We start from the raw sequence: 12,825 nt of genomic DNA on the forward strand, positions 1-12,825 counted from the left end.
AGGAAATCTGTTAGAGAGTAAGTAGTGGACACACTGTCTTATGATAACATTTGCTCTCTCTTTCTCCAGTCTAAATTATATCATTCACTTGACTGTTGTAGTTATCAAGTTGTATTTGTTCATGTGTCTGTCTCCCTACTGGACAGTGAGTCCAGGAGAGCAGGGATTATGATTTTTATCTCTGTGTCTAATCTCTTTTCTGCCCCCAGGAGCCGGCTGCCTTATTCAGTAAATGGATGCTCTTCCACATGGTAATCTTGATTGGCCAATTTCTGTACTATATAAGGTTTTGGGAAGCAGAGATGGACAATGATGAGACAGAGTGGATGTACTCAAAAAAAAAAAAAAAACAAGGTTGTAGGGAGAATGCAGGAAGGGAAGGAAGGGGGTATCTTTGTAGAGCAGGTAGCAAAATTGGAAGTCAAAGTGTCCAGTGGCAGTGGTGAAAAGTGTTGACCAACCTTGGTTTGATGAAGGTGGCATGAAAGTCAACTTAAACTTTTCACTGGGAAGCAGGATATTTCTGAGCCTAATGCTTATGGAGAATTGGCCTCCGTATTTCCCTCCAGACTTTTATGAGGCACCCAGCCTGGCCCAAACATGAGCCAGATGCTGAATGGCCTGCCAATGGCCTGCCAATGTGAAAATTATTCAGTTTGGTTAAGAAACAATTTAATCATATTCTGGTTTGTATCTGAAGCCTGCTAATATCAAAGTACACAGAATTTTCCATTTTTATGCCAGCTACTTAGATATCATTTTGAAGCTGTGCCATGATGAAATTAAAAGCACAGGCCGGGCACAATGGCTTATGCCTGTAATCCCAACACTTTGGCAGAGGTCAGGAGTTGGACACCAGTCTGGCCAACATGGCAAAATCCCATCTTTACTAAAAATATAAAAATTAGCCAGGCATGGTTGCAGGCGCCTGTAATCCCAGCTACTTGGGAGGCTGAGGCAGGAGAATTGCTTGAACCCAGGAGGCAGAGGTTGCAGTGAGCTGAGATCATGCATTGCACTCCAGTCTGGGCAACAAGAGCAAGACCCAATCTCAAACAAAAAAAAAGCACAAGTGCTAGAGTCAGCTTTCACCATTCCCCTAGAACAGATCATATTTTTCAGTGTTAACAATGTGTTCTATAGCAGGAAGGCAAGACTACTGTCCAACGTCTGACCTCCTTTCATATCTCCCGGAGGGCTGTGATGAGGGCCACTGCTGCTGGCTGTGGGGGTCTCCATTCCCCTGCCTCTCACCCTTGCACCCTCAGGGCACACGTCATCTTTCCTTTTTTACATGGCAGACTAGCTGTGTCTTCTTGTGGCCACGTAGCTTCAGAAGTGTGGTTTTTAGTAGGTACAGATCTACTAGGAACTTTCATTCAATTAAAGCTTCTAGGAACTGAAAGACAACAGGAGACAAAGAGAGCAGGAGAAAGAGGAAGCATGGGGTATTAGAAGATAAATGATCCTCATTTCAAATGCAGACTGCTTAATGAAAAATCTCCTTAAGGCACTATTTCCCAAACTTGCCTGGTTATCAGTGTGAATTACACAGGGCCTCTGGGAAAAATCCAGACTCCTGGGTGCCATTTTAGAACCACGAAATACATCTGCAGAGGTAAGAGTCTGGACAATCTGTATTTTCAGTATGACCTGGAAATTCCAACAGTCAGGTAAGTTAGGGAATCACTAATTTAAAAGAAGTCCACTCCATCAACTTAAGTCATTAAGATTTGAATATATCAGGATTAGCTTTCAAAAACACATTGCTTCTTGGAGTAAACATTTCAACAGAATTGAATTTTAAAATTATTAAACCCCCTAATGCTATCCCTCCCCCGCTCCCCTAGCCCCCCACCCACTGACAGGCTCCACTATGTGATGTTCCCCTCCCTGTGTCCATTTGTTCTCATTGTTCAACTCCCACTTATGAGTGAGAACATGCGGTGTTTGGTTTTCTGTTTCTGTGTTCGTTTGCTGAGGATGATGGCTTCCAGCTTTATCTATGTTCCTGCAAAGGACATGAATTCATCCTTTTTTATGGCTGAAGAGTATTCTATGGTGTATTTGTGCCACATTTTCTTTATCCAGTCTATCACTGATGGGGATTTGGGTTGGTTCCAAGTCTTTACTATTGGGAATAGTGCTGCAAAAAACATATGTGTGCATGTGTCTTTATAGGAGAATGATTTATAATCCTTTGGGTATATACCCAGTAATGGGATTGCTGGGTCAAATTGTATTTCTGGTTCTGGATCCTTGAGGAATCACTACACTGTCTTCCACAATGGTTGAACTAATTTACACTCCCACCAACAGTGTAAAAGCGTTCCTATTTCTCCACATCCTAATGTAGCACTGAATGTAGATGAGCAGCTAATGTAGATGAGAGGCTGATGGGTGCAGCAAACTACCATGTCATGTGTATACCTACGTAACAAACCTGCATGTTCTCCACATGTATCCCAGAACTTAAAGTATAATAATAATAAAAAGATTGAAAATTTAAAATTTTAATACAAAGTTAGGCTTTAGTTATTTGCAAAATACACTGTATTTTCAATGTGAAGAACAAAGGGTTACTGTATGTATTATCAATAAAGTTATATAGTTTCTTATAAAAATAGCATTAAAAATGGAAAATTCTAAAAGAAAAATAATTAAATTTCTTTTAAGACATTTAAAAATGTATCTGTCAGTTTTAACATGAAAATTCTCTTACATTTATACATCCCACATTCTAATAAAGACTAATTTTTATGAGCAGTAAAGAAATATGTGTATGCGTGTCTGTATAATTATAGGTATATATCTGTTGCTGTGAAAATATCTCTTTTAGAGTCAGAAAATGTTTGGTCCCAGTTCTTACTAATAATATATGATCTCACTAAAGATACTTAAATTCAATAAACTCAATAAACTTTACTCTTACTGAGGTGAGAATGAGAACACAGGCACAAGCCATGAGCTGGGGTTCCTCTGGCACAGGCCTCAGAGACCCTACCTTTAACATCCTCCTTTCATTCACTTGAGCCTGATAAGAAAGGAGTCTCTTGGGAGACTGTAACAGCAAGCATACACCTTGGGGCCAGACAGCCCATGGTCAAAGTTGAACTCCACCACTGTTGAGCTGTGTGACTTTGGGCAAGTGACTTTTCCTCTCTGATCCTCATGATCCTTTTTGGTAAAAACAGCACAATGACAGGTCTATGAAGATTGGAGGAGCTGAAAGAAAAATATGTGTCTTAGTTTACGTTTCCTGGAAGTAGATCCTGAGGCAAAGATTCAAGTATAAAAATTTTATCTGGAGATGACTCTAGGACAGCAATTCTACTGCCAGTTCTTCCTTAGGATACTAATTGCAGGCAACACCAGTAGAGGAGTGGGGAACTGAGACAGGAATGGAATGTAGCAGTTAAAGGGACCTTCATCAAGAAAGTTTCACTGTGGGCAGCCAGGACTCAGCCCTGCCGGGTACCTCTGAGAGACAGCATAGAACATGTGCCTCAGAGTCATCCCACCCAGAGCAAGGGAGTTGGGGTATTTATCCACCAATACACACCAGTCACTCCTCAGGGCTTCTTCCAAGGGCATGATTCCTCCAGAATGCCCTGCCTGCACTGCAAGAATGAGACCTGGAGGGTCAATGGCAAGGGCCCTGACAGCGCCTCCAGCAGTGAGCAGGACCACAGCCTGGTGTGTAGAGTTTCAGTCCCTCAGTGACCCCAACACACACACATACACACACACACACACACACTTTCTCTCTCTCACACACACACACACACTCTGTCTCACACACACACACCATACTCCAACACCAACAGAGAACATACATACATACACATACATGCATAGATGACTGTTACCCACTTAAATCCTGGTGAATCCATGGATAGAAGATAAGGTGGGAATCAGAGAGAAAAGCAAATTTAAGGGGAGTGAGGGTCTTGGGAACAAAATGCAAATATAGGCAGAAAATCAAGGTGGAAGAGTGGTCTGGACACCAAATGCCTGCTGGCTGGCACCTGCGCTACATACACTGTCAGTCATTCTCCAAGCAGCCTCGTGGGGTAGAAGGAATTCCCCTCAATTTACAGATGGCAGAAATGTATTTCAGAAAAGAAAACTGATTTTACTAACTGATTTTACTGCTTCTGGTTTCTGCTCTTTTTCTTGCTAGGCAATCATGGCAGAATTGACAAAAGCATTTTCCCCCTTCACCAACTGGAGCAGAGCCAATGAGAGGGGCTGGGGAACAGGCCATGAGGCCCTGCACCCACCATTCAATGTCTTCAGGATTAGGACTCTTTCATCATGGGCTGGCAGCACTCCCGATGTCTGGGTGTTTCGTGAGGTTGTACAGGATCCAGTAGAGGCCACTGGCTCTGCTGTCATATCCTAAGAGGCAGCCAGACAGGCTTGTGTCTCTTGGCTGCTTCAGCACCAGAGGATGAACAGCGCCCATACACTGAGGCTTTCGGGAGAATGGGAGGAGGGAAAGGAAGGGCAGAATGGAGTGATGTAGGGTCCATCCATCATGTCCCTGGATGGAGAGACCCCTGTTCCCACAGTAGTCCCGCACCGGGACCACCACCAGCACTCATGAATATGCCAGCCTCCATTTATATGTCCTCGTCTGACAACTCCTTCCCATTTTCATCCTGGAGGCAAGACTCTGAACATGCTAGCTCTGAGGGCACCTGTGTGTAAACTGAGACAGTTCCTGAAGACCTTTCATCCAAGCAGGATCCCTCCCTTGCCATCTCCAGACCTGCCCCACAAGCTCCCTTCCTGGTCTCCTGGCTCTTGTTCACTCCTTCCAGGCAGCCTCCTACAGTCATCTCTAAAACACAGCTGACTGTCACTTCTTTATCCAGCACCTTCCATGGCTCCCCAGAGCCCTCCAGATCAAGTTCAAGTTCCTTGATCAGACACTTGATCTCAAGCTCCATTCTACCTCCTGAATTAAGATCCCGGAGAAGCCCACCTTGCTCAGCACAAGTGCATCAATGAAGTCCGAAGCCTTGAACGTGGCCTTGGCCTTGAGGAAATCATCAACACCCTGGCTGGTGAGGGTGCGGCGCTGCTGCAGGATGATGGTGCCTGAAGTTGTGCACCAAGTCACAGGCCCTGTAGAAGCATCGCCCCTCAGGAATGGGTAGTACAGAAGCCCAAGCACAGGCAGATCTGCTGATGCCGTTACACTAAGAGGGCACTGAGCTCCTAGATGTCGGCAATATATTCACTGGCATTCCTGCAGGGTGACGCTGGGGAGAGGAAGCAGCTCCATAACACATGAAACTCTGGAAGCTCTTCCTAGCCAAAATCTCTGTACCACATTATACCCAGAAATGGGTGCCCTCTGAGCACACTTCTCTCTGCCTCCCACTCTGAGCTGTCTCCTGGCCCCACATGCCCCAGCCTGGATCAGGGCTTGGAGCCCAGCAGGTGTTCAGTCCATGGTGTTGACTGCTTCCTGGCACAGGAGAGCCCTTGGTAGCTCTGTGACTCCTCCTGTGGAACCCCCGACTCTGCCTCAGGACCTCCCTATTCCCATGGGAAGATCCCAAGGATTGCCTCACCTGCCCAGGGATCCTCCAACCCCATAGGCCTTACTTGATGCCTTATCCCTCCCAGAACATGACATGTTTCTCAGAAGGTGACTTATTTCCAAGGCCATCTGTGGATGTTTGCTGGGGACCTCTTGCTGTTCTCCTTTATGATCTGTAGGGCAGGGCCAAGAGGGGAAACCAGCCCAACCTCAAAACAAACAAAGACTTACTGCCACAAATGGCAACCACCAGTCAGCAGTGCTTCTGGGAGGAAAGGAGGTTTCATTCTGCGCAAAGCTCCTTGTTTGGCTTCTTTCTGAATCTGGGGAGGGGTAGTACCAAGCCCAGCTTACCTGTGGTGTCTACATTACCATCTGTGCCTAGGATGTGCAAAGGGCCCCTGCTCCCACTGCAGGGTTGATGTTCCCTCCAGCTGGAGACCTGGGCTCCTGACACCGCCTGGCCTGTTTGTCCTGCTCTGAATCAGCGTGGAAAGGCTGTACGTGGTATTTCCCTAGGTCCTTGGTTTCCACCATCTAGACACCCAGCAGGAGTGACCATGCCCAGCACCACACCTGAAAGGGGACTCCCTTGTAGAGCAACCCAGACATCTACAAGAAAGAGTGCTCGGTGAGACAGGCCACAGGGGTCCCCAGGGAGGATCGGGGGGTGGAGGATTCTGGAGGTTTCCAGCCTTGGGCTCTGTGGTTCCTCAAAGAGGTTAGCTATACCTAGTACCAGGCCTCCCCTCCCACGATTCAAAGAATGGATGAGTGCCCAGCATCAGGAACTCTGTTCTGGGCCTATGTTTTCATTTAGGTCACCAAGGGACAACCCCTAACCCCCGAGCTAGGGATGGTCCAAGCTCTGGCATGAAATTTTCCTCCAGCAATGTGATGCTTACAGGGACAGGTAGAAAAGCTGGTGACCAGGCCTACTGTCCTCTGGGTAAGGACAGTGTGCCACCCACCCTCTGAGAGGCAGGTGGTGCCAGGCCACAGCACTGGGTGCCTGTACCCCTGGCTCTGCAGACAACGGTCATGGAGGTCCCTCCCTCTCCACATTACCTTCTTGCTGCTCCTAGATTTCTTCTAGTCGTTAAGCACTTTGAGTCATTTTTCTGTGCATCCAATTTTACATTTTTGCTCTGAGATGAAACATGATAAAGTATGCTGAGCTGCCAGGATTCCTGGAGGGGACCTTGGATGCTGAGTCTTGGGCTCCAGGGCCCCGATGGGACTGAACCAGAAGGAGCCAGGGAAGGACAAACATTGGGGCTGAGCCCCTATGACCCAATGGCCATTGGTGGCCTGGCCTTATGGTCCCAAGACACCTTGTCCTCAGGCCAGAGACACCATGGGCTTTGGTCAGGTCCCAGCCTCCCAGTAGTGTCCTGGCACTAGCAGGGGCTGACCCCTGAGCCACAACCACAGTTCTGGGTTTGGGGTTTGGTAAGACCACCTCAAGGACAGAGTCCTGGGGTCGGGTTTGGCAGGAACCATGGTGCCTCCCAGAGATGGTGTGTCACTCCCACTCGCCACGGAATGTGCACACAGGCTGTCCCCCTGTCCATCCCATCCTGCTGGACAGGATGGAGGAAGTCAGGGAACAGGTAGGGTGGACAGCTGGGGTGCAGGGAGAGGGAGGTGCATGCTGGGAGGTCAGACCCTGCGAGGGCTGTGGAGGCATCAGGTGGAGTGGGCTCCAGGTGCACCTTCAGTGCACTGGGCATGTCTCAGGCCAGGCTCCCTGGACCCTGGATGTGTGACGTGGTCACTCTCTGGGGGACTGCTGTCAGGTCCCAGCCACTCATCCTGGGCAGCACTGTCTCATCCCAGGACTGGACTTCCTGAGTCCTAAGACAAGACAGTGCTGCCCAGGCCTGACAGCCTGGGAGGACCTGTTAAGTCCTCCATCCCTAGACCAGCCTCCCAACAGCAGGGACAGTCTCTTATCTTCAGCTTCAGGGCACTGACTGATCCATCTCACTCTAAGCCAATCAAGGCAGAGCTGAGGACCTGCACCAGGCCGGGAGCCAGTCCCCTCCCCAAATGGGCCTGAGGGAAGCACCATCCCTGTCCCAATCTGCCACAAGTTTCAGCCCAGGAGACACATGGGGAAGGGAGGACAGGGCCTCCCTGCTGGCTGACACTGGAAAAGTGGGACCTGGGAGAAGAGGGAACACAAGGCTGGCAGGGGGTGCCCCAGGCCCATGGAGAGCTCAGGCTGCACCATGGGGCTGCCCCTCCTGGGTGGAGGCTGTGCCCTCTACAGGATCTGAGAAAGTCCAGTCCTGAGATGGGACAGCACTGCCCAGCGTGGGTAGCCGGGGCCTGAGAGCAGTCCCCCAGGGAGTGACCACATCACCTGGCTGGGGTCCAGGGAGCCTGGGGTGAGATCCACCCAGCGCACTGAGGGTGCACCTGGAGCCCACCCCACCTGACACCCTCACAGCCCTCACAGGGTCTGATGTCCCACCATGCACCTGCCTCTCCCTGCACCCCACTGCCCACCCTGCCTGTTCCCTGGCTTCCTCCATCCTGTGCAGCCCATAGACTGTGACCATCTCTCCAGCCACTCTGGCCCTTTCTTTACCTTTGTCCTGTCAGAATCTCTGAGCAAGATCTCCCAGGTCCATCCAAAAACCTGCTTTGTCCACTTTTGACTGGGCCGTTGGGCACCACTGGGCCATCCCAGCTGTCCACAGGGCCCTCGATAACGCGCAATGCACCTGGCTTCTCCAAGCAGCGCTCAGCAGTCCCCACTGACCAGGTTCCTGCTGACCAGACCCCACACATCAGGTCTTCCCTGACCACACCCTCACTGATTAGACCCCCATCACCAGGACCCACTAACCAGGCCCACAATGACCATGACTCCACTGACCAGGACCTTACTGACAAGGTCTCACGGACAAGGCCTCACTGAACAGGACCTTACAGACCAGGCCTCCCTGACAAGGCCTCATACAGGCCTCATGACCAGGCCTTATTACCAAGGCCTCACTGACTAGGTCCTTATGACAAGGCCTCACTGACTAGGTCCTTACTGACAAGGCCTCACTGACTAGGTCCTTACTGACAAGGCCTCACTGACTAGGTCCTTACTGACAAGGCCTCACTGATCAGCTTCCACCGATCATGACTCCAATGCCCGGCCCCACAGATGAGGCCCCACTGACCAGGCCTCCAGGAAACAGGCTGCTACTGATCAGGCCCCTACTAACCAGGCCTGAGGTGACCAGATGCCTCTGACTGGGACCCTAGTGAGTAGGCCCCACTGAACAGGCACCGACTGCTCAGGTCCCCGCTGACGAAGTCACCCCATAGACCAGTGATACAAAAGCCACCACTGACCAAGTCCTCTCTGACCAGGTCCCCACTGATTAAGTTCCACTGACCAGGCTGCCCTGATCAGGGCCCCATAGACAAGGGCCTCAATGATGAGGACACACCCACCAGGCCCTGCTGACTAGGTCCCATGTGACCAGTCCTCCACTGAATAGCACCCCTTGACCTGGTCACCAGTGACCCAGCCCACGCTGACCAGGCCACCACTAAACTAAGCCCAGCTGACCAGGTCACCACCAGTCAAGCCCCACAGCCCAGGTTTGCACTGACCAGACACCAAACAACTGGCTGCCAATAGGTCCCCACTCGCCAAAACCCCACTATTAGATCCCCCTAATGAGACCCTCTCTAAGCAGACCCCTGCTGGCCAGGCTCCCACTAAACAGGCCTCACTGACCAAGTCCCAACTGACTGGGTCCACTGAGCAGGCCCACACTGATCAGGCCCCTCCTAACCACACCAGAAGGCCAAGCGGAAATGAAATGTTTCATATGTTAGAAATAGGAGCAAGACAGAGAGAGAAAAGAGATGCCACAGCCCGTTATACAACCAGATCACATGAGAACTCACTATCAGGAGATCAGCATCAAGAAGATTAACCACTGGTGAAGGATCCACCACACACACCACCGCCCACTGTTTCCAGGCAGAAGCCTCCTGCAGAGGCAGAACCTCTTGGGAAACTTCTACTATGGCAGTGCAGAAGGGAAATATGGGCTTGGAGCCCCCATACAGGAGCCACCATCCTCCAGACCCCAGATTCATAAGCCACCAACAGCCCGCACCCTCAGTATGGAAAAGCACTCAACACCAGCCCAGCCCATGAGAGCAGCCATGGGGGCTAAAGCCTGCAAAGCCACAGGAGCACTGCCCTAGTAGAGGTTTTCCATGAGGATGTGACTCTGTAGCAGTCTACTCCTCCTTCCTAATACCCACCATCCTCTCACCACCCTACTGACAACCCACTCCTCCCAATACTACCCACTTTTTTTCCTTCCAACCCCAACCCCCTCCCATCCATCGTTAAATCACCTTCCACCAGGCCCCATCTCCAACATTCAAGATTACAATTCCCATGAGTTTTTGTAGGGAAACACAGCCAAACTATATTATTCTGACCCTAACCCCTCTGAATCTCATGTCATTGTCACAGAGCAAAATACAATCATACCTTTTCAAAAGTTGCCAAAAGTCTTAACTCATTCCAGCATTAACTCAAATGTAAAAGGTTCAACGTCTCATCTGAGACAGGCCTACAGTCCCTTTTGCCTATGAGTCCCTGAATTTAAAAGGGTGTTCTTTTCTTTCAAGATACAATGATGGTACAACCATTGGGTAAGCTTTCTCAGTCCAAAGGGAAGAAATTTCCCAGCAAAATAACACAGATGGGACCACAGGCCCAATGCAAGTCCAAAACCCAGGAGGCCAGTATCCATTCAATCTCACTGCTCCAAAATCATGAAGAGAACTCAGCATCACAAGGACAGAAATAAGGAGATTATATCTAATCATTTGTGAAGGATCCACCCGCCACCATCACTTTTCACCCCTCACCCCCAACATAATCTCCCCATTCTCCTTATCTCTCACCTTCCAACTCCCACTCTCCACCATGATTAAATCACCTTCCAGCAGGCCCCAGCTTTCACATTCCCCATTAAAATTCCACAAGAATTTTGGTAGGGACACAGGGCTAAATTTTGTTATTCTGTCCCTGGCTCCCCAAATCTCATGTCCTTCTCACATTGCAAACTACAAAGATAGCTTCCCTACAGTCCCCCAAAGTCTTGTATCATTTCATCATTTATACAAATGTTCAAAGCTTAAAGTCTCAAGTAACACAAGGCTGCAGACCTTTAGGCTCATGAGCCTCTGAAATATAAAGAAGTTAACTACTTCCAAGGTACAATGCTTATACAGGCACTGGGTAAGCATTCCCAGCCAAAAGGAATAATTTTGTCAGAAAGAACAAAACGCAGAAAGGACTTACAGGCCCCATGAAACTCCAAACCCAGAAGGCCAGTCATTCAATCCTACAGCTCCAAAATTACCCTTTTTGAAATCTTGTCCCACATCCAGGGCACAGGGATGTAAGGGCTGGGCTCCCAAGTCCTTGGGCAGCTCTGCGCCTGTGGCTTTGCAGGGTTCATGCCTCACGGCTGTCTTCATGGGCTGGGCTGGTGTTGAGTGTCTGTAGCTTTTCCCCACTGACAGTACAAGCTGTTGCGGGGTCTATTAATCTGCGGTCTTCATGATGGTGGCCTCCAGTGTGGGGGCTCCAACCCCATATTTTCCTTCTGCACTGCCCTAGTAGAGGTTACTTATGAGGTTCTGCCTTTTTGCAAGGCTTTTGCCTGGACACCCAGACATTTCCATACGTCCTCCAAAATCTATACAGAGGATCCCAAGCCTCTAGTCTCATGCTCCGTCCAACCAGTGGCTTAACACTATGAGGAAGTTCATGAGAACTCACTATCACGAGGTCAGCATCAAGAAGATGGTGCTTAATCATTGGTGAAGGATCCGCCCCAACCCACCTCCACCCCCTACTGTTTCCAGGCAGAAGCCTGAGGCAGAGCCTGAGCCTCCTGGAAAACCTCTACTATGGCCATGCAGAGAAAAGTATGGGCTTGGATCCCCTATGCAGGAGGCCACCATCCTCCAGACCCCAGATTCATAGACCCATCAACAGCTTGCACCTTCAGTATGGAAAAGCTACCAGCACTCAACACCAGCCCAGCCCATGAGAGCAGCCATGGGGGCTACACCCTGCAAAGCCACAGGTGCACTGTCCTAGTAGAGGTTTTCCAAGAGCCTCTGCTTCTGCAGCAGGCTACTCCTCCTTCCTAGTACCCCCACTCTCCCACCACCCTACAGCCAGCTTACTCCTCACCACCCTACCCACCCCTTTTTCCCTCCAACCCCACCCACCTCCCATCCATGATTAGATCACCTCCCACCAGGCTCCACCTCCAACATTCAGGATTGCAATTCCACATGAGTTTTTCTAGGGAAATACAGCCAAACCATATTATTCTGACCTTGACCCCCTCCCCCAAATCTCATGTCATTCTCACAGAGTAAAATGCAGTCATGCCTTTTCAAATGTTTCCAAAAGCCTTAACTCATTCCAACATTAACTCAAATGTAAAAAGTTCAAAGTCTTATCTGATACAAGGCTACAGTCTCTTCTGCCTATGAGTCCCTGAACTTAAAATGGAGTTCTTTAAAGGTACGATGATGGTACAGGCATTGGGTAAGCTTTCTCACTCCAAAGGGAAGAAATTTCCCAGAAAAATAACACAAATGGGACCACAGGCCCAATGCACATCCAAAACCCAGCAGGCCAGTATTCATCCAATCTCAAAGCTCCTAAATCATGAAGCAAACTCACTACCAGAAGGACAGCATTAAAAAGATGGTGTTTAACCATTTGTGAAGAATCTGCCCCCCACCTCTGCCTTTCCCCGCAACCCCAACACAATCGCCCCCCATGCTCCCCACCACCCCTACCTTCCAAATTCCACTCTCCACCATGATTAAATCACCTTCCACCAGTCCCCACCTTTAACTTTTCCCATTACAATTCCACATGAGTTTTGGTAGGGACACAGAGGCAAATCATATTATTCTGTCCCTGGTCCCCCAAATCTCCTATCTTTCTCACATTGCAAAATACAATGATACCTTCCCTACAGTCCCCCAAATCTTAAATAATTCCAGCATTTACTCAAATGTCCAAAGCCCAAAGTCTCAACGGAGACAAGGCTACAGTCCTATCTGCCCCTGAGTTTCTGAATTATAAAGCAAGTTAACTACTTCCAAGGCACAATGATTGTACAGGCAATGGGTAAGCATTCCCAGCCAATAGAAAAAAAAAATTGCCACAAAGAAAAACAAAACACAGATGGGACTCACAG

At 49.2% G+C, this 12,825-nt stretch overlaps 1 pseudogene across 1 annotated transcript in view; it reads right to left on the reverse strand.

The window, feature by feature from the left end:
* Window positions 1-5,610, reverse strand: part of LOC100603620 — a 32,883-nt pseudogene extending 27,273 nt beyond the window's left edge. The window contains exons 1-3 of the transcript XR_004027293.1: window positions 5,586-5,610; window positions 4,961-5,226; window positions 4,284-4,401 (exon numbers count right to left, since the gene is read on the reverse strand). The product of XR_004027293.1 is annotated as a fatty acyl-CoA reductase 2-like (transcript). The remainder of the gene's footprint in view (window positions 1-4,283; window positions 4,402-4,960; window positions 5,227-5,585) is intronic.
* Window positions 5,611-12,825: the final 7,215 nt, after the last annotated feature.

Source organism: Nomascus leucogenys, chromosome 20 (genome assembly GCF_006542625.1).
Source record: "Nomascus leucogenys isolate Asia chromosome 20, Asia_NLE_v1, whole genome shotgun sequence".
NCBI lineage: Eukaryota > Metazoa > Chordata > Mammalia > Primates > Hylobatidae > Nomascus > Nomascus leucogenys.